The sequence below is a fragment of the Belonocnema kinseyi genome, chromosome 5 (assembly GCF_010883055.1).
Source record: "Belonocnema kinseyi isolate 2016_QV_RU_SX_M_011 chromosome 5, B_treatae_v1, whole genome shotgun sequence".
Classification (NCBI taxonomy): Eukaryota; Metazoa; Arthropoda; class Insecta; order Hymenoptera; family Cynipidae; genus Belonocnema; species Belonocnema kinseyi.
In genome coordinates, this window is record NC_046661.1 from 45,743,441 (window position 1) to 45,763,092 (window position 19,652).

The 19,652-nt window shown below is 36.4% G+C and overlaps 1 protein-coding gene and 1 long non-coding RNA gene across 5 annotated transcripts in view; one reads left to right on the forward strand and one right to left on the reverse strand.

Moving 5' to 3' along the window:
• Positions 1-1,036, reverse strand: part of LOC117172773 — a 4,975-nt gene extending 3,939 nt beyond the window's left edge. The window contains exon 1 of the long non-coding RNA XR_004467058.1: positions 840-1,036. This is a non-coding gene — a long non-coding RNA (uncharacterized LOC117172773). The remainder of the gene's footprint in view (positions 1-839) is intronic.
• Positions 1-19,652, forward strand: part of LOC117172772 — a 211,727-nt gene that overhangs the window by 3,908 nt on the left and 188,167 nt on the right. The window lies entirely within an intron of this gene.

Genomic DNA, 19,652 nt, shown 5'->3' on the forward strand with positions numbered 1-19,652 from the left:
TCAAAGTTTGAGACCGATATTTTATGTATAAAAAAAGTTCGAACGTTCTAAAAATGTTGAGGTTCAGAAAAAAGATGAAATAATTTTCAGTGAAGTTCCTACTAAAATGGAGTACCTAAACGTACTTTATTTTACTCTAATATATTTCCCAAAGTTTCAGCTCGATATTTTATTTACAAAAAAAGTTCTTAGGTTCAAAAAAACATTCAGTGAACTGAAAAACTGTGGTCGGTAATATAGGTATTTAGCTGTGTCACATGCCCTTAACTAGAGGAGGAATCTTTGGTAGAGTACCTGCAATGAATGAACCGACAGTGGTTGCATCGGAGCATTATCGGCCCTATGGATCTGCAACAATTGCAAATAAGTTCGCTGCACATTATATTCTTCAAAATTATATTTCGAATGATCTTTTATTTATTCAATTTCATTTCATAGAATCCCGGCAATCTATCAAAAAGGAGTTGGTGTGCCATATTTGAGCTATCTCCTCTACGCACGGAGTGAAATTTCAAGAGATTAATTCACGGAAGCGCCTGATTTTAGAGCTACAATTATTATGTGATTTAAAGTCTCGGATTCTATGATCTAAAATCATATAATTCGAAACCTGAGAGCGAAGGGGCGTGGCCTAATGCCTAAAACTTCGAGACCTATGCTTTAAAAGCCAGGGTTCCGAGATCTTAGTTCTCGAGCTAAAGCGTAAAAAAATCAAGGAGCAGTGTCGTAAATTAATCTCCCGAAATTTCTCTCCATGCGTAGATATAATTTAGTGTATAAGATAAAATTTTTAACAAGTGTTTGAGAAATCAAATCAGGCTGAGTAGATAAATACAAACCATGAAAAGTTTTTGCACAAATACAGTTAGAGTGTACAGTTTATAGTACATCTCAGGCCAATATTGTCAACTGCAGTTCTGACCGTTTGAATGTCCACAGTAGTTATGAATTTATGCTCCATGCTGATGTGTTGTGGTTAGCTATTGTAGAAGCGAATGTTCGCCACTGTCTCGAGAAAGTTGAACCACCATGCGACCAGACCGGAAATAAGTTTTCACCCTGTCAGCTTCAGCTTAACGCCACAGTTTACAATTTCAAGGGAGACCAAAAGCGAGTTAGATGCGCGACGGCTTTGTGTGTTCAATCTAATAAACACAGTAGTTTCGAGTGCGCTTACCGTTTCGCACTGGCAATGTGCTTTACGCCCTCCTTTTTTTCAAGAGACCGAGAAACTTATTCTTCCGATTGCTACTTGTATCGCTTAATCTTTATGGGACGAACAGTAAAAAATTCTTCAATCTAATCTAAAAACGGCCAAATTCAATTTTGGGAAAGGTGCTTTTTAGTTGATTTACCATGCAACCCAAAAGGGTTTCCACCTTACGGTCTTTTCTAATCGCATTTCTGTGATACCCATGATCGTTTTGAGGCCAAAAAGAAAACATCCCTAGATTGATGTTCCATAAAGGAGCTTCTTCGGCTTGGAGTCTATGATTTGGCAACCAAAAAATCCTCTGAATATTGAATGCATTTGGACAGGTTTAGAACAGGTACATAAAATCAATTTCAATCAGTTTTTTGCAAATTTCTCATTTTCAGAATATCCACTATATAATGTATACACATCATTTTCAATCAAATAAAGTCTTTCAGACAGATATAACTGGGGTTTTTTTACAAAGATTCAAGACTGATTTGTCGGGCAAAGAATGTTAGACAGCAATTTGAGATTTCCAGCATTTTTTCTGTTAAGAATTTTTTGTTATTAGGCGGGGCACAACTGATTAGGTTGTTCAGGCATTGAATTGATATTATTTATAAAATGAGAAATAATTATATTTTAACTTTTTCTCAGAATTTTAATGTATTTACATTCCATACGAAACATTTTAACTAATAAAATTGAACTATAATTAAGGTTTGTTCAATTTATTAAACAATTAAAAAAATTATTTATTTCCTCTTTCGTTCCTTTATAATCTTCGAATAAGTTAGAAAATGTAGGTTGACTATAAATTTGAAAATCAATAAGAGTTAATAAATATCACTAAATTGATTTTAATTATGATTGTACTTTACAAAAATGGGACGCGACTTTTACTGGACACTACTTAGGTCGAACCCTATTTAACATAATAACACTTATAATTTAGATATTTTTTAGTGACTAATACACTAACGTTTATTTTAAATAACAAATATAGTGTCATACCTTTCAGTATGTACATGACTGTAAAAAGTGTTATAGACTTACATATATGGTGCTTTAACTTTGGATTTAGGAAATTTACAAATTCATAGCATTCTTTAAAATTAGCTAGTAACTCTATTAGAAATCTAAAATATGTAATTGGAACATACTATTTTTCAAGAAATAGTACTATTAAAGTAAATGGGCTTAAGCGAAATGATTTTATAATTGAATACATGAGAATGGCAACCATTTGTAAAGAAAATTAGATTGGGCTTGGATTTTTTTAAAAACTATGAACAGAATCTATTCACTACAATTTCCAAACTGCCTGGGCAAAATATAAAGTATCTACTAAATTAAATATTCAGATTACTCAGACATATTGCAACGGGCTCTCTTTAAATATAATATTGCAGTTATAAATCACGTAATAAATTTTGTCTATTCACAATTTTTTTGGATTTTTATTTCCTTTGACTATTTCATATATAAACTGAAATGTCACCAGAATCAATTTATATAGAAAAATCTCAATGCCTGGAAAAATTACATAAATGGAATTAAGTAAAAGGACTCTGGAACTTTAGGCGTATTTATTAATTCAAAAAACTAAAATAAACAAATGTTCAGACAAATTTTTCACTAAAAATAATTTCTGAAGGTCAAATATCCCAAACTATAAGAGATAGAACATTAATTTTTTCAGTTTTACGGGAAATTTAAGGGAGTAAAACCCAAAGAATGGATTACAAATTACTTCATTTATCTTTTTGGAATATTTTATATAGGTTTACGGTGCCCAAAGGTACTCAACGTTTAGATCCTTTTTTGGACGCCAAGATACAGAACAAAAAATTTTCTGTTTGGAGTTATTTCCATGGAAATATACATAATAACTTCCAAACAAAGTAAAGGCGGAAAGGCACCCCTGTGACTGGTCAAAGAAATAATTTAAAGTCGCATGTAAACTCCACCTTTAAGGAATTCGTGAAATTTAAGGAATAGATTCATCGAGTGTCTAGTCACAGAAATAATTTTGATCAAAATACCTACTCTTTTCCAACAACGTGTTGTCGGACTAGAAGGCACCTCTGTGACTAGTCACACAAATAACAATAACATTTTTCCAAGGATTTTTAGTCTAGAAAACAAACTAGCAAGATGAGCGATATTTAACATCGAACAGTAGCAGTAAACACATTTGTAAAAAAAATAATTTTTTAATATCTTCTTCCCACAGTCTAGGTACTATTCTTAAAATATGCTTGTTAAAAAAACTGGTAAAAAACAAATTGTCGGTACCAATCATTTTTTTTACCGGTACCGACAATGTTTTTTACCGGTACCGGCTTTGTATACACAACCTAAAAAAATGATTACTTCGTTGGAATAAATGTTTATTTGTTATGAATAATTTAATTCTAGCAATTAAATGAAATATTTTCTTCCCCCAAGGAAATAAGAATTTACGTAAACACAATAAGAAAATAGGGTTAAAGTAAATAAATTTACTTGGTGCTAAGAATTATGTTTTTCAATGTAGGGTATCACTGAAATGCGATTAGAAAAAAACCAAAGGTGAAAGTGGCTGAAAGCCCATGATTTCCTTTGAATCCTTATATTTTTACGTTTCTTCTTCCTCTCGTGATTCCTTTTGTTTTCTCCCTTTAATGCTTCTCTATCTGTTATCTCTTATTTAGAAGTTTTTTAAAAACAGCCAAAAGTATTCCAAAGCCACGTACCATAATAATTACCTGGGGGGCGGGGGAGTTAGGAGATAAAGGGACGATAAGGGTGCAGCGATGGTGAGATTTGGCAGGGAAGAGAGAAGAGGGAGGATATTGAGGGGAAGAAAGGAGAACAGGGGAGGATAATTGAGAAGGTAGCATTGTTTATAGACTGTAAAATGAAGGGACAAAGGTGATGAAAGGGATTGGATAGAGAAAAGAGAGGGCAGATAAAGGGGATGGGAAAGAGATAAAAGAATTTTGCCTTTAACAGTATTATAGAAGTGAGAATTATTTATTTTAATGTCGGAAAAATATTCAATATAAAACACTCCAAAGTATAAAAACATTATCGTATTTTATTACTGAAAGACTAGATTCTGCTTTTAATGAAAACAAAATTTTCTCAGCAAATATTCTCATGACGAAAATCTATCATTCATAGTAACCATTTTGTCGTTTTAAAATGTTGTATCTGGTATTTGCTTGTTCCAAATGAAAAGGCACCTTTGAAATAAAATTTGTTTTACCGTGATGCGATACTGAATGGGAACTTTTTCTAAAATTTATTTTCTCCAGTGACAGTTTTCTACCTAGTTTAAATATTTGAGTCTGGTCACACGAAAAAGTTGGTTTATTCGAATGACCGTCCAGTCGCATTAGGACGGGAGGGGTCCACAGAGTGAAGTAAAATCTCATTAGTGCGGAACGTTTTGGTGGAAACAATTCCTGAGGATTGGAAATTAAAGTTTCACGCATCGCACCATCTAGCTCTGTCCACTTTGTGTAACTTTTTTCATTTGGAGAATTTTCTCGGTTACCATAATATAATATTCTCCTGTATAACAAAGAATACTTTTCATGTTATTTTAAATTTATCTGGTTTACTTAATACATGCAATGTAGTTTAAGAGTTGTATTATGTGAACTGTATTAAAAAAAATATTCCCGCTGCGCGGGCACATTCTCATTGCGCACTGCGCGCAAGTACGCTCTCAAGCTTCGCGCTTCTTTTCGTACGTTTAATGCGAACACTTTAACTAAATTTTTTCAAATATTGTAAATACTATAACTTAAATCGAAAACTGTGATTTAAGCTTGTGAGGAATTACAGTCATAAATTGTGACTGCATTTTTTTCGATTTGATTTCAAAGAAGGTTCTTAAAGCATCTACAGCTGTGAAGATTACATTCTCATTACGAAACTCGCGCTTCGCGCTCGAACTTCGTGATAACTTAAAAAACTTCATCAACATAATTTGAAAATATTGTTAAAATCTACTAAAAATAACGTTTTAAGCTCATGGATCTCTTAAAATATCAAAATTGCATAATTTTAAAATTATCCAACTTTTGGAACTTTTGTCTCATTTAAAAATTTCATGCCAATAGTTTCGAAAAACATATATTTTACATCAAGTAGAAATTTGGATTGATACTTCTTAAACTATTAAAAACTTTTTTTTTCCTTTTTCAGAAAATTTTCAAAATGTTGAAAGGCATACAACTTTTTAAAGTTTTATCGAATTTTAAAAATATCATTAGGATAATTTGCAATTCTTTTTGACGCGTATCAGACAATTTGACAAAAATCTCTAAAACTCATAAAATTTTATTCAAATATTGAAAAAGCTCAAACTTTTAAAATTTTTCTCTAATCGCAAAATTTAACTGACCTTGTTTCTAAATATATCTGATATCTAGTTAAAAATTTAAATGAAATTTTCTGATCGTTTAGAAAAATATTTATTTTTTATTTTTCGCAATATTTTCAAAAATTTCAAAAGTATATAACTCTTCTAATTTTCATCGAAATTAAAAATTTTATTTGGATAATTTGCAAGTCTTCTACTCATCTATGAGAAACTTTGACAACAAATTTTTAATTAAAAATTTTTTTTTTAATTTTAAAAATGCTCTAAATTTTTAAATTTTGGTTGGAAATATCTGATTACCGCAATTAGCCTTTATTTTGGAAACCTTAAGAAGTGTATCAAAGGCTGACTTGATTGGACAAATCCTTCAAAACTTAGCGTGGCTACAACATTCAGGTAACCATACATACAGAGAAACAGACAGACATACAGGCAGATATACAGAATGAGAATGTAAAAAACATGTATTTAAAAATTCCTTTAGACGATATGAAGACGTTTACGAATACGATGGAAGATGCCGCATAATATTTTAAAATATGCAAAATATCAGCATGTTTTATATTGGTTTCATAGCAAACAGTGGGGTATCACTTTAATCTGAAATAACATTTGAATGTCTACGCTACAGAAACATCGTGTTCAATTAGCGTTGATGAAAACATTTTTACTTTCTAATCAGAGAAGGTATTAGATTTGTGTAAATTTCGATCTCCCCCCCCCCCAGTTTTTGTTAAATGTCCACGTTTTGAGACAACCTGCATCCGAAAAATAGGTTTTTACTAATGCGTCTGTCGGTATATCTGTCTGTCCGTTCGAGGATGATTTTTTTTAGCACGATAACTTTTAAAATAATTGAGGGACTGGATTGTCCTTTGGTAAACTCTTTTAGTATCTTAAAATGAAGGTCAAATTCGTTAGCCAGTAATTTTGGATAAAAATTCAAAAAGTGAGCACATTTCAAATATATTTGAGGCCACTTTTTTCAAGATTCAAAAATTCGCTGTACAATTATTTATAGTACTCAGAAGGACTTTCGTCTTTTCTGTGCCTTTTCCAAAAAGTTAATTTTTTAATTTTTAATCTTATGTTTTACGAGCAAAAGAAAATCTACTCGTCCTATCGAAAAACAATTAATAATAAATTTATAGATCTTTTTAGGAGAACAACTTTTATCTGGTAATTTAAGTTCATCGGTTGTGTCGTTTTTTTCAAACAAATTTAATATTTTTATTTAGAATGTTATTTTTTACGACTAAAGCAAAAACTAACTGTCCTATCAAAAATTATAGCTCTTTTATGGATGAACATGTTTTGTCTTATTTTTTCTCGTAGCTTATATCGAAAAGTGATTCATTCTTAATTTGTAGTTCTTTCCAGGGCGCACAATTTGAGCTATTTCATTTCTTTCGTATCTTGCATAGTTTGACCGAAAAATGGAATTTTTGGATTTTTCATTATTTTTAGTACGATCAAATTTGGAGCGTTCGACTTCTCGAGAGAATTAAAAAAGTTGTTATCATAGTCCTGTAGGGCTTTCAAAAAGCAAAGTTTTTCTTCCCCTGATTTTTTTCATAACATGCGTCGTTTTGGCTTAAAATGTTCATTTTAGTTTGATTTTTGGATTTTGGAAATGCTCTAACTCTGATAATTTTCTTTTAATAAAAAAAAGTTAAAAGGATAAATTATTTAAGTTTTGAATTCCTATAAACAACCGTGCATAGAATTTATACATCTGGAAAAAATGTGGTTTCAAAAATTTTTTGTACGATCGAATTTTGAATTTTCAACTTTTTGGCCAAATTGAAAAAGTTGTTATCATAATCTTGTAGGGCTTTCAAAAAGCAACGATTTTATTCCCAGACTTTTTTTCGTATCATGCGTTATTCGGCTTAAATCGTTCATTTTAGTTTGTTTTTATGGATTTTGAAAACTTTAGCTGGCTAACGAACTTGACCTTTAGTTTAGGATACTAAACGTGTGTACCAAAGGGCAATCTAATAGATTAATTTTTTCAAAAGTTATCGTGTCCACAGACAGACAGACATACATACCGAGAGACATGCAGACATACAGACAGACAGAAATATTCGTAAAAACCTGTTTTTCGAATTCAGGGGGTCTCAAAACGTGGACATTTGACAAAAACTGGGGGGAGGGGTCAAATTTTACACAAATCTAATACCTTCCTTGATGAGAATATAAAAAGGTAAGGCTGATGTGAAGACCGTATGTGTAACTTTTAAATCTTAAACATACAATTGGAAATGAGCAAATTCAGTTTTTGAAAAACCGTCAGAAGTTGCCATAAAAGGTTTAATAAAAAAATTTGTTTTAAAGAATGCGCATTTTTTAAACGGGAGAATGAAACTACGTCTGTTTTAATATCAGTGCATGTTATGAATTGTAATAATATACATTTATGGAAACGATATTCAATTTGAGGTACAAATTCGAGTGCGAAGCATGAGATATGTGATGCGAATGTGTTCGGTAAAGCAGAAGGAGCTTTAACAAAGGAGAGTGCACTATCACGAAATTATTGTTGTTGATGCTTTGAGCTTTAGTTCAAAAAAATCTCTGCATAAGTGTGAAGAATATACAATGACCGAGCACGGAACGCGAGATTAGTATATTATCGAGCACGAAGCGCGATAACCAAAAGTCGCGCGCCCTAGGCATGCTCAAACTTGCGAGCGAAGCTAGCCGAGTGCGATGAGAATGTGCCCGTGAAGCGGGCGGATTTTTTATTTAAGATATTTGGCGATTTTTTACACAATGAATAATTACTAATTGTGCCTTTTTATGGGGAGATGAAAAAGTTTAGCACAATTTCATTAAAGATGAATAAGATTTTAAACTTTCTTTTTTAAAATACAAATCAACAAACGCGCGGGCTCTGCACGCGATTATTTACTGTTCCCATTTTTCATATCCTAAATTGTGTTCCGTGAAAAAAGGCTTAATAAGTCAAAAATACAAGTTCTGACACTTCAAATTTGACAATACATAACAAAATGACTACTAATACTTCGCTGGCTATCAACCCCATACAAAAAATGAATATTTATTTATCTTGAAATACTTATGCCTTATTAGCATTAAAATTTCTCCTAACCTATTAAACTTGAAAAAATCTCTAAATGCCTTGAAGTCCTTCAATCCTATACGTTTCTCTGAAACCCTATAAAATTCCTAGGAATAATTTCAAATACTTTGAATGACTTCCCTGCTTAAAACTCCGGATAGGATACGGGTTTTTTATCAGTTTCTATCCGGAAACTTAAACGGTATTTGTTTCCTTTTTTATCCGGTTCCATGCGGCAATTGACCGGTCCATAATATTTATTCGCTTTATTTTTGTATTTGTGCCTATACGAAATTTTTTCGATCCGCATGTTACACTGCTCGGTTCTTTTTCGGGTTCTTTTCGGAAACTTATATGCTATTTGTGCCCTACTTTTCATCTGATTTTATCTGGCACTTGAACAGTGCATATAATTTTTTCTCGATCTGTTTTTGTATTCGCATCTATACGGAATATTGTCGGTCCCTAAATTTCCCTATCCAGCACTTTGTCGGGTTCTGTGCGGATGCTTAAATGGTTTGATAAATTTGGCTCATCTGTTTTTTTTATTCAGATCTATGCGAAATATTTCCGCTGCCTATAATTCCCTATGCGGCATTTTATTGGGCCCTATCCGGATTTTTCAACGACAAATAAGGTGATTTTTAAACATATTGTTATATAATCTTCATTTTTTACAGTTTCTAAGTACACAATTTGTTAATACGGCACCTTACACATATAATCGCACGCTTAAACGCTTTGAACAATTGCACTTGCTGAGGATTCGAATCCTGCCTAAACTTTCACTCTACCGCGCACTCTAATTCACTATATTATCGATCAGCTTAGAGTTTGGTTACAAAATTTCGGCCATGATTATAATAAGTAGTTATAAGAAAAATTGAAACCTTTGAATACACTTAAAAAAAATGTATTTACAAACGCTTTAAAATTAAATTTTACTTATTTTAAAAACGGCTCCATATATTTTTTTCTTTCGATATTTAAAAAGTGTTCATCAAAATATATCTATCAAAATATAATAAATAATGAAAAAAATGAAGTACAAAAGTTCTTTATCAACCTCGATGGGTATTATTACTAGGGTAACCTTTTAATATAAATTCCAACAAAGTCCCAGATAGCAACACATAAGAGTCCACGAGGCAAATAATTTAATTTTCTATTTCCAATGTTAACTTCAAAGCCGGATAAATCCATTTGGTAAACGGTTCTTGGACATAGATGAAAAGAGTCTTCTAATATAAGTTCTGACAAAGTCCCGGATAGAGCCTTATAGGATTCCGTCGGCCAATTAATTTAAGTTTCCGTTTTCAATGTACACTTCAAAGCCGGATAAATCCAAATAGAAAACGGTTCTTGGACTTAGACGATATTTGTTTTTAACAATAGCTATTTGCCGGATTTTAACGCCGGCCGACCTGATAAGATCCAGTATCTTCTCCGAAGATATGAGAGTCTTAGCTGAGAGCCACTATACATAATAAATTGATGTCCATTTCTTATGATTAGAACTGACATTGGAGAGACCTTGAGAAGGATGTACGGGCAACGCTCATCGTCGCCGAAGACGGCATGTGCTAAACGAACTACAAATCTCAACAAGCCCTCCTTATCTAAGAAAGATAAAAGTTTTAACAACAGACTACCTGTTGTCTCGGAATGACCCTTCTAAACCCTACGAATATCTTTGAAAAAATACTCTTGTTGTGTACCACCTTGATCAAAAAGTTCCCGGAATCATCACCGTGTGGCGTCCCCTGCTGTGCGATTCACATTTTTTTAATTTATGTAAGTTGTCACACCTTTTAACAATATTCCCTGCGAATTGCAGCTTTCTAGCTTGACATTTGTAAATGTAACGCAATTTTGAGTGCATCTGCTTTTTTTCGAATTTCGATTTTTGCAATGCACCATTACAATGCACCGTCGCACAATGCCATTATTATCCGTGAGTTTCTCACCAAAAACTCAACTAATACAATTTCTCAGCCATCAAATTCGCCAGATTTAGCTCCCTGTGACTTTTTTTTGTTCGATCGACTGAAAAAACCACTACGCGGAACGCGTTTTAGCAGCCGATCGGAGATAATACAAAAATCGAAAACGGCACTGATGGGCATACCGAAAATTGAGTATCAAATATGTTTTGAGAGCTGGATCAAGCGCTGCCATAAGTGCATGGCAGTCGATGGGAATTATTTTGAAAGGGACCACATCAATATTCAAGAATAAACTTATATTTTTAATTTTAAAAATAAATTCCGGGTACTTTTTGATTAAGGTAGTATGTCCAATTAAACGCCGTAGAGCAAAATCATGCATCGCAGACGTAAGATGACAAGGTGGTCTGTCCATAAGCTTTTTGCGTAGTTTTTCTATGAATTTCAGAAAAATTGTAGTAACCCTTAACAGTTTCGTCAACGATGAGATCTTCGTAAGAAGCCGCCAAGGTGGTTCTTATCAGAACTGGCAAAGTAGTCTGAATCTCAGATACTCGGATGGAAATGTATGTCATCCAACGCAGGGGATGACCTCGAATCCAAAAGAGAGCCATTATACGAACCAAAAGAAGGGCCGCACATTGTTCCAACCTGGAAATCGAAGTTTCTCCTTACCGCGCGACCTTCGTTTTTGCCATCACAAGTGTAACGAGGATTTCCAGATTAAGTAATTTGACCCGTAAATAAATGACGTCTTCTATCGCTTCATCAGAGGCATCGCCAGAGCCGTGCCGCTCACACACGATGTCCGAAGACCAATCCAACCATCGCGGAATGATCAGCGACGTGAGCTCCGGCTGTTGTTTGCGGAACTTCATCCAGGTTTTGACATAGTCGTCAGGCAGAGCTTGATCCCAATCCAATTTAAAAGCCCACAGACTGTGCATCAAAATTTTGGCCCGGACTGTAACCGGAGCTAAACATCCGATCGGATCGAAAATACGAGCAATTTCAGAGAAAATAGCCCTCTTAGTTGCCACAGGTGATTGCATCTGAAAACGGAAACAATCAGAAGTTGGTTGTCATAAGATCTCCAATGATATGAAAGTAGGGTCCTGTTCAAAAGAAAAGGAAGTATATTTCTCTCAAAACTCAGATGGAATTCCTACCAAAACATCCTCTCGGTTGGGTAGCCATTTTTTAAAAGTGAAACCTCCTGTTATTAGCAATGGGTTGACTTGTCGGCTCTTTTCTCGAGCTTCCTCTCAAGAATCGGCACCTGAGAGAACGTCATCGACGTAAAGCTCTTCCCTTGAGATATCAGTAGCAAGAGGTGACGTTCGGTGACGATGTCCAGAGCACTTTCTGGAAGGTAAGATCCTCTGGATGGATCCAGATACGACGAAACACCTTTTCGATGTCCGCCGTGAAAACGACTGCGTATCTCCGCCATCGGAGAATTACCTCAGCCAATTCCGTTTGAAGTTTCGGGCTCGGATACAGTAGATCATTCAGACAATCCTGTCTCTGTACGTTGTGAAATGCTGAACACCGCCCATAGTTGTGTGCTTGAACTACTCTACTAGAGTATACAATGATGTGGAAGATAGTACCCAGTAATTAGTAGAAGTCCTCGACCTTCGTAACCAACTCCATCTGTCTGAGTTGCGCATATTCCTCGTTGACATACGCGTAGGCCTAATGCAGTTCTGGGTCCCTTAGAAAACGCCTTCCCATCTGAAAAAGAGCATGTTGAGCGGCCGCTCGAGAATTGGCCAATTCCATTAAGCCATCTTTGAGTGGAAGGGAGACGACATAGCGACCTTTACACGTTCGTTCCTAAGTGGAGACATACAGCTTCCCACACTCATCCTCAGCCATACTAGATCTAAACAAATTTGCAGGTATATTTTCCTGGACATCAAACCTACAGAACAATGATAATAGTTCATGGTCTACCGTACTTTGTAAACTCACGATTAAATAAACCTGAAATGAACTCATCAGACATGAGCTCCGTCAATATCCAACCTAACAATGTCTGTCGAGCGGTCGGAGTACCCAGTGCTCCTTTCCTTAATCCCTCCTCAAGAACGTAAGCGTAAACATCCGCCCCTAGAATCATTCCCCCCCTCCTGTTTTGAACGAAGGGGTCTGTTAATTACAAACCCTTCAAATAGCGTCAGTTCTTAACGACAAGACCATCAGGTGGAAAGTAAGAGATGAGCTGAGACATTACTATAGCTTTTATTAAAAATGTTACCGCAGTATTGATGCGTGAGCATACTTCGTTGTTCACAATACCTCACGTCGGTCTGGATCGATGGCTTTTAATGCCCAAAACAGTGATTATCAATGATTGACGAGGTAGCCGAAGTCACTGTACAAGTGTTTCCGAAATAAAGGAAGCTTGAGCTCCTTGGTCTAGTAGAACTCTGGTATGGTGGCGCCCTCCATCAGATCCTTCGGTATTTACCAGAACCGTGGCCAGGAGCACCCCCCGTTTATACATATGGTTGTTTGTGACAAGTGATTCCAGACTAGGAAGAGCTACATAGTTGTCAATGGATCTGGGCTCAGAGATGGATTTGTTAGAGGAGCAATGCAGCAAGGTGTGATGGAAACAATTACATAATTGGCACCGGTGGTTAGAACCACAGGATTTTATGTAATGGTTACTCAGACAGTTGAAACATAATCCATTTTGCTACACCATCTCCCTCCGCTCTTTGATAGTCTTCTGACGAAAATTAGTACAGGCCGTTACCATGTGCTGGCCCAAATAAAAACCTCAGGATTTGCCAGTTGTAGAATCCAATCGCTGAACAAGCATGCCATTTTAAAGAAGCCAATGCGCCGACTGCCTCGATTAAATCGTTCAGCAAAGAACGGAGCTCTGATGCGTTCTCTATTGACATGAAAGGTAAATTAAACAGTTTTGTCAACTAACTATAAGAAGTTTCTTATTTTCGTGTCTGGCCAATAATGTCTCCCATGCTCTCTCAAAATTATCCGCTGCTGGTGAGATGTTAGCGATCAGTTGCGCCGGCTCACCTGTCAAACAGATTGTGCAATTTTGGCACTTTAGGTCATTATAAATCATCACCAACCATCTAAGTGCTAAAAGTGGACCACTCCGCATAAATCCCGGAAAACTTCAGCAATTCTGATCGCGGAAAAATGGTTCGATTGCTAAAATTGGGCATGTCATGATGAACCGAACTGCATTCACTTTTAGCTGCTTTAAATTCGACATGATCAAGGTAGTCATTTAAATAAGCCTTTGATGCTAAATATTATTCCTCTGCTTGAGAAAAATGTACCAATTTAAAATAATCGCTTTTCGAATGTTCGCTTCTTTCCGTGACCATTTTGTGATTATTCCCGTCAAACGTGCCTTTACTGCATTCATATTTATCTCGTTGCACCAAGCTTTTTTAAATTTTAATGGCGTTGCATATACTCTTAACATGCTCTTGCCGCTGAGCAAAATATTGAGTAAGGACAACATTGATACCGCTTGCACCCCTCACTCTTTACAACAGGGCTGGCCACTTCAAGCAGGTACCGACTGCCATGGCAAGTGTATGATTACCACCAAGTTTTTCTGTCATTTTTTTCTTCGTTTTCCAGAAATCGAGCGAAGGGTTACGGTCACAGTGAATTACGTCTCGCCGTCATTCACGCCAGGGGGTCTTAACTTTTGTACTCGAATTTACAATACAATTAATTTCCAATTTCAATTTAATTTTTAATTTACAAAGTGAATCAAATTTGTCTGCAAATTAAACTTGAAATTAAAGCTTTGTGGAAAAATTTGGAGAATTTTGAATTAAAATTCATAAAGAATAAAGAAAAACGACGGTGCAGTCAATGTCTGCCTTCTGGTGAGCCTTGCCCTACACTCACGGAGATTCGTCTCAAGGCAAGATAGCGCGCTCTGAACGCCACGCGTAAGATGCTATTATACAGTTGCATAGTACAGTTTGGTACACCTGCTAGTGCGACGCAGCATTGTATGAAGTTGCCGGTGAATAACCTGTGAAGGACCAAATGTTTGTTTTTAACAATAACTATTCGCCGGAGGGGTAGTGACTCGAGTCGTGGTAGCAGGGGCGCCAACCCGGGAGGGGGCAGGTCGAGCGGCCGCCCGACCTGTTTTGAGAGGGGGAGGGGTCCCGAAAATTGAGATATATATATTGAGTAAATAAATTAACTGAAAATGCACGAGAAAAAAGGGAAAATAATTAAGTAAAGAAAGTGAAATAAAACAGAACGTGCACAAATCCATAATTCGCACGATTAAATTTATATTTATCAACAGGTTCGCGAATATTACATATGAGAGCACCATTTCGTAAGTATCTTTGAGTTTTGAAAAGTATGTAAAAGAATGCTTCTAAAATATATCCCTTTGCTGCATGCCAGAATAAATAAAACGGGTACAAAAATTCTATTTGGAGAAAAAGTAGATCAGAGTTAAATAACTAAGCATTTTTTTTAAATTGGCAATTATAAGCGATGCAAGAACGTATCCTGATTAATTTTTTCGATTACAATAAATATATCGTAGAAAAAAATTGATTCATAAATTTTGCCTAAACATTTTTTATAAATACAGTACAAATTTGTCTAACTTATCATCAAGCCAGCCATATGCTCGAACCCATATATAATTTTTCAACCTATATTATTAATTTTAATTATTTTTAGATTTTCAGATCACTTTCGAGTCATTTGAACATTTCTCGTATTTCAATCTCTTTATTATACAATATTATAATAGTAAAAACTAAATAATGAATAAAACTGTTTTCTAATGTTTTGAAAACATTAAAAGTTTTTCAAAAATTTGTAAAAAGACAATGATTTAATTGAGTAATATTTCAGATATTCTCGATCCATCCTCCGACCACTATAGGAAATCTTTACCCCTTAGTAGAAGTTTATGCTCCTCGGGGTTAGTGCCACTGAGTAGAACCTTAAGTAATTTTTGAATAACTGATAAAAATAAATCATTTAAGTCCTCACAATTTGGATGTTTAATATTTATGTGAAATAGTATATTAGAGTTTTAATTTTAAATTATTTGATCTCTTATACCTTTTTCTATTTAAATTGCTGATTCTTTATTGTATAGAAAAATTATTATCAATTATTTTTTTTTAATGAAGCTAGAAGAAAGTTCTTTAATTTGATGTTTGAAATTTTGGCGGGCTATTCACGTATTTCAAGAATTTATTTATTACACAAGTGCCTGAGGAAATAAATTTGTTTTCACGCTCTTTTTTTGCTTATTACACCTTTTTTTCTCGAACAGGGGGAGGAGGGAGGTGGGTGTCTGTCTGAGGTAGATTCGCCCGACCTGTTTCAAATAGGATTAGCGCCACTGCGTGGTAGAGCAGGACAAGGGTCAGTCAAATATGTGGAAAACAATGTACCTATGTTTCAGCGCCATCTACGTCGGGCAGAGAAACTGAGCAGCATCTATGCGTAGCACACGTGTACATGCATATGATGCTCTTGTGTGCGCCAGTATCAGAGGTGGTATTTTATTATTTTAATAAATACTGCTGGCCAAAATATAATTTAGTGGCTTAGTAAAGCTTTATAATCAAAAGGTTAGCCCTGAAAAACTGAACAGCAATGTTCACGAAACGTCGGCAAGGTTCGTAATTTTGCACACAACTGACACCAGAAACACCTTCCTTTTCTTATAATGAATCATCGTTAAAGCATTAAATCTATTTGTAAAGCTTCGTTTTTCGGTTCCAACTCATTGCAATCCTACTGAGCATCATGGGGGCAATGTATATGGCCACTGCTCCCTCTGCACCCCGAAATCCGTTTTCAAAACTGAACTACCGTCATCTATGTCGGGCAGTGAACTAATTCTGTACCCATCACAGCCACTTGGCCAGCACGCCCTAGTTCGTGACAGGTCCATTTTTTCCTTTAAGAGTTGACCTACCCTGAGCAGAACGGAGTTCCCTTGCCCCACTCCTAGCTACTCGATCCAATAGGAAAAGCTGCCAGGTCGTGCCTGAAATTTACCCCCACCATACCTACCGTTTAGGAGCCGCAAAACAGAAGGTGCATGATTACCACTGTAAGTTCGTGTGTAAGCCAAAAATGCACGATTCGAAATTCGGTTTTCTCAGGTTTTCTGCTGTACGATTATTGCCGATCTGAGAGCGTCGGAAAACTTCGGTGGTCTTCTATTTATATCTCGATCCCCAATTGAAAGAAATTGAAGAAATGGGCGATTTAGATGTTTCGCGTGAGTCTTAATTTCATGTATAAGTTGATTTTCAGGTGTATATAATATGGATATTATTACTATTATCTAAAATATGCCATAAGGACAACCGCAGGATTTCGCCGGGAACGGGTGCTAATCTGAAAAATTGCACCCGCTCCCAGCGAAATCGCGGTCAAATTTCAGCCACAACCACGTCTCACGACCGTGAGATAGGTGTTTACAGTCTGTAACGGAATCAATACGACAATCCGGCAAAAGTTTCGTGCACCCTGAGAACATGGAGCGATCCAAGGACTACCGCCTTCTGCATTTTTCCCGCAAGTGTTTTAGCATATTGTTGACACGCAGGGATGTTTCTCAGGCTATTAACGAGTGAAAACTTCCTTATAAGCTCTCTATACCTCTCTTTCTTTTCATTCTCCTTGGCTATGATGTTTTTGTTAGCTGGTGCCGAAAATTCGATAACGAACATGGTTTGCTTCTCGAAGTCAAGAAGAACCATGTCAGGCCTCGAGTGTGCAACAGAAACAATTGTCGAGAATATAAAGTTCCAGTATATGCGATACTTCCCATTCTCGACAATTGACTCGGTTTCCCTAGGAGCATTTAGAGGAGCGATATTAAGGTTAATGCCGTAAGAGTGACCGAGATGGTAATAAAGCTCTCTTAGTGCCGCATTTTGCCTTTGGATATAGGTCGTTCCCGCATGATTTGGACAAGTAGATCGCATGTGAGCTAAATGCTCGGGGTGTGCATGGCACGCCCTGCAGTTATCATCGAGAATGTCTTGGCTCAAAATGTGGCGACGGTATGTTAAGGTGGATTTTGCATTTTGCTCACACCTAATACTGAAGTTGAGTCAGAATGTTTCAGCAGCCTCCTCCGCTGCTTTGTACAAAAACGCTCCTTTGCCCACTTCTTCGTGATTCCTGACCATTTTAAGAAGAGGGTCTCTTCCATTTGCGACTCTATGTGCTGTACCCAGAATAATCCTGTTGTGAAGACATTCAAGACTCAATATTCCGCGACCACCTTGATGGCGTGAGATGTACAGTCGTGGAACGGAAGACTTAAGATGCATGCTTTTGTTAATGTGCATAATCTTTGTTGTCCCGATATCAAGGGATCTGAGCTCGTTCTTCGTCCATGGAACTACTCCAAATAAATAGAGTACTACCGGGACGACAAGTATGTTCGTTGCAGATACTTTGTTCCTCGCCGACAGTTCAGAAGACCAAATCTGCCGGATGAGACGTTTGTATCTGCTTCGGAGAGTATCCTTTACAGAAGTCACATCCTGAATGCAGCTCTGTGGCAAGCTCAGGTATGTATAAGTCTCTCCAGCGCAAAGGTGTCGTATAGCGCTTCTATCAATGAGCTCAGGATCTTGAGGGATGCCATTAAGTTTTCCTCGCTTCAAATAAATTTTGGCGCATTTTTCTTACCCAAATTCCATTCCAATTTTCTTAGTATATTGTTCGACAATCCCTAGAGCTAGATGTAGTTGCTCTTTTTTTTTAGCATAGATCTTAAGATCGTCCATGTAAAATACAGAAGTAACCTTATACTTTCGATCTGTAGGTTTTCCGCACAAGTATCCGTCGGAATGGCGAAGTGCAAGAGATAGTGGCAATAATGTAAGGCAAAAGAGGAGTGGGCTCATAGTATCGCCCTGAAAGACAGCTCTCTGAAAGGTGACCTTGTTAGTTGTCACACGACTTTTTCAAGATGAGATAGTAATTCTGGGTTTCCAAAGCGGCATCAGTCTCTCTATGCACCTAACTATTTACGGATGAACCTTTAAGATTTCCAAAAGACAGATTCCCGTTACGCTTTTCTTTGAGCCTCGTTATTCATACATTTCTTGCCACACAGGTTCAATTGCCCGAACAATCCTATCATTTAGGATAGCTGTGAATATCTTATACAGTGTGTTCAGACAACTGATTGGCCTGTAATTCTTTGGGTCAGCTAAGTTGCCTATTTTCGGCAGGAGTATTGTGCGCCCTTCCACCGACTACTCCGGAATCGGCTCTTCCGACTTTAAATATGAAGGGAAAATAAGGGCTAAATGCTGATGGGTTGAAGGAAACTTCTTGCACCAGAAGGTCTTGATACAATCTGGTTCCGGTGCGGAATATTTCTTCATCCCTCTTAATACTTTTTTCACCTCCTCGGTAGTGATGGGTGGGCATTCTTTATCAGGTGTTATGAGAGCATCACATAGCTCTTTGAAGCTATTTATACTTTCTGAGTCTTCGTCCAGTCTAAGCTGACCTCCTCTGGTTTGGGTGGGTGTTCGACAGTAACTGGGGGGTTTTGGAAGAGTCGAGATCGGTCAGAGAGAAACTGTTGATTTTCTCCGACCCACCTCTCCCTCCGCTCTAGACTTTTCTTCGCGTCAGATAGTATCCGTATTCTTTCAACAATATGCTGTTTGATGGTCAGCAGCTTTGACTTGTTAAGTGTGTGATAGCGGGTCCGGAGTTGGCGCGCGAACTTTCGAACCTTGGCGGTGAAATTCCTGCCAAATGCGATGTAGTTAATCACACACTGAATGCGGAGCGCGTACTGTCTCGTCCAGCCTATCTTTATGGCAAGTTGATGCATTCGTCTTTTGGTCTTATGATCAACCGTTGGTTTTGTTTTATGGTTCGCATCGGCCAAAGCTCTCACTGCATTATACGAGGGTGGATTGATAAGTTTCCGGCCTGACCAAGAAAAACAACGTTTTTAAGAATTTTTTTTTTTATTTCTCAACATAATCTCCTCCAAGGCTG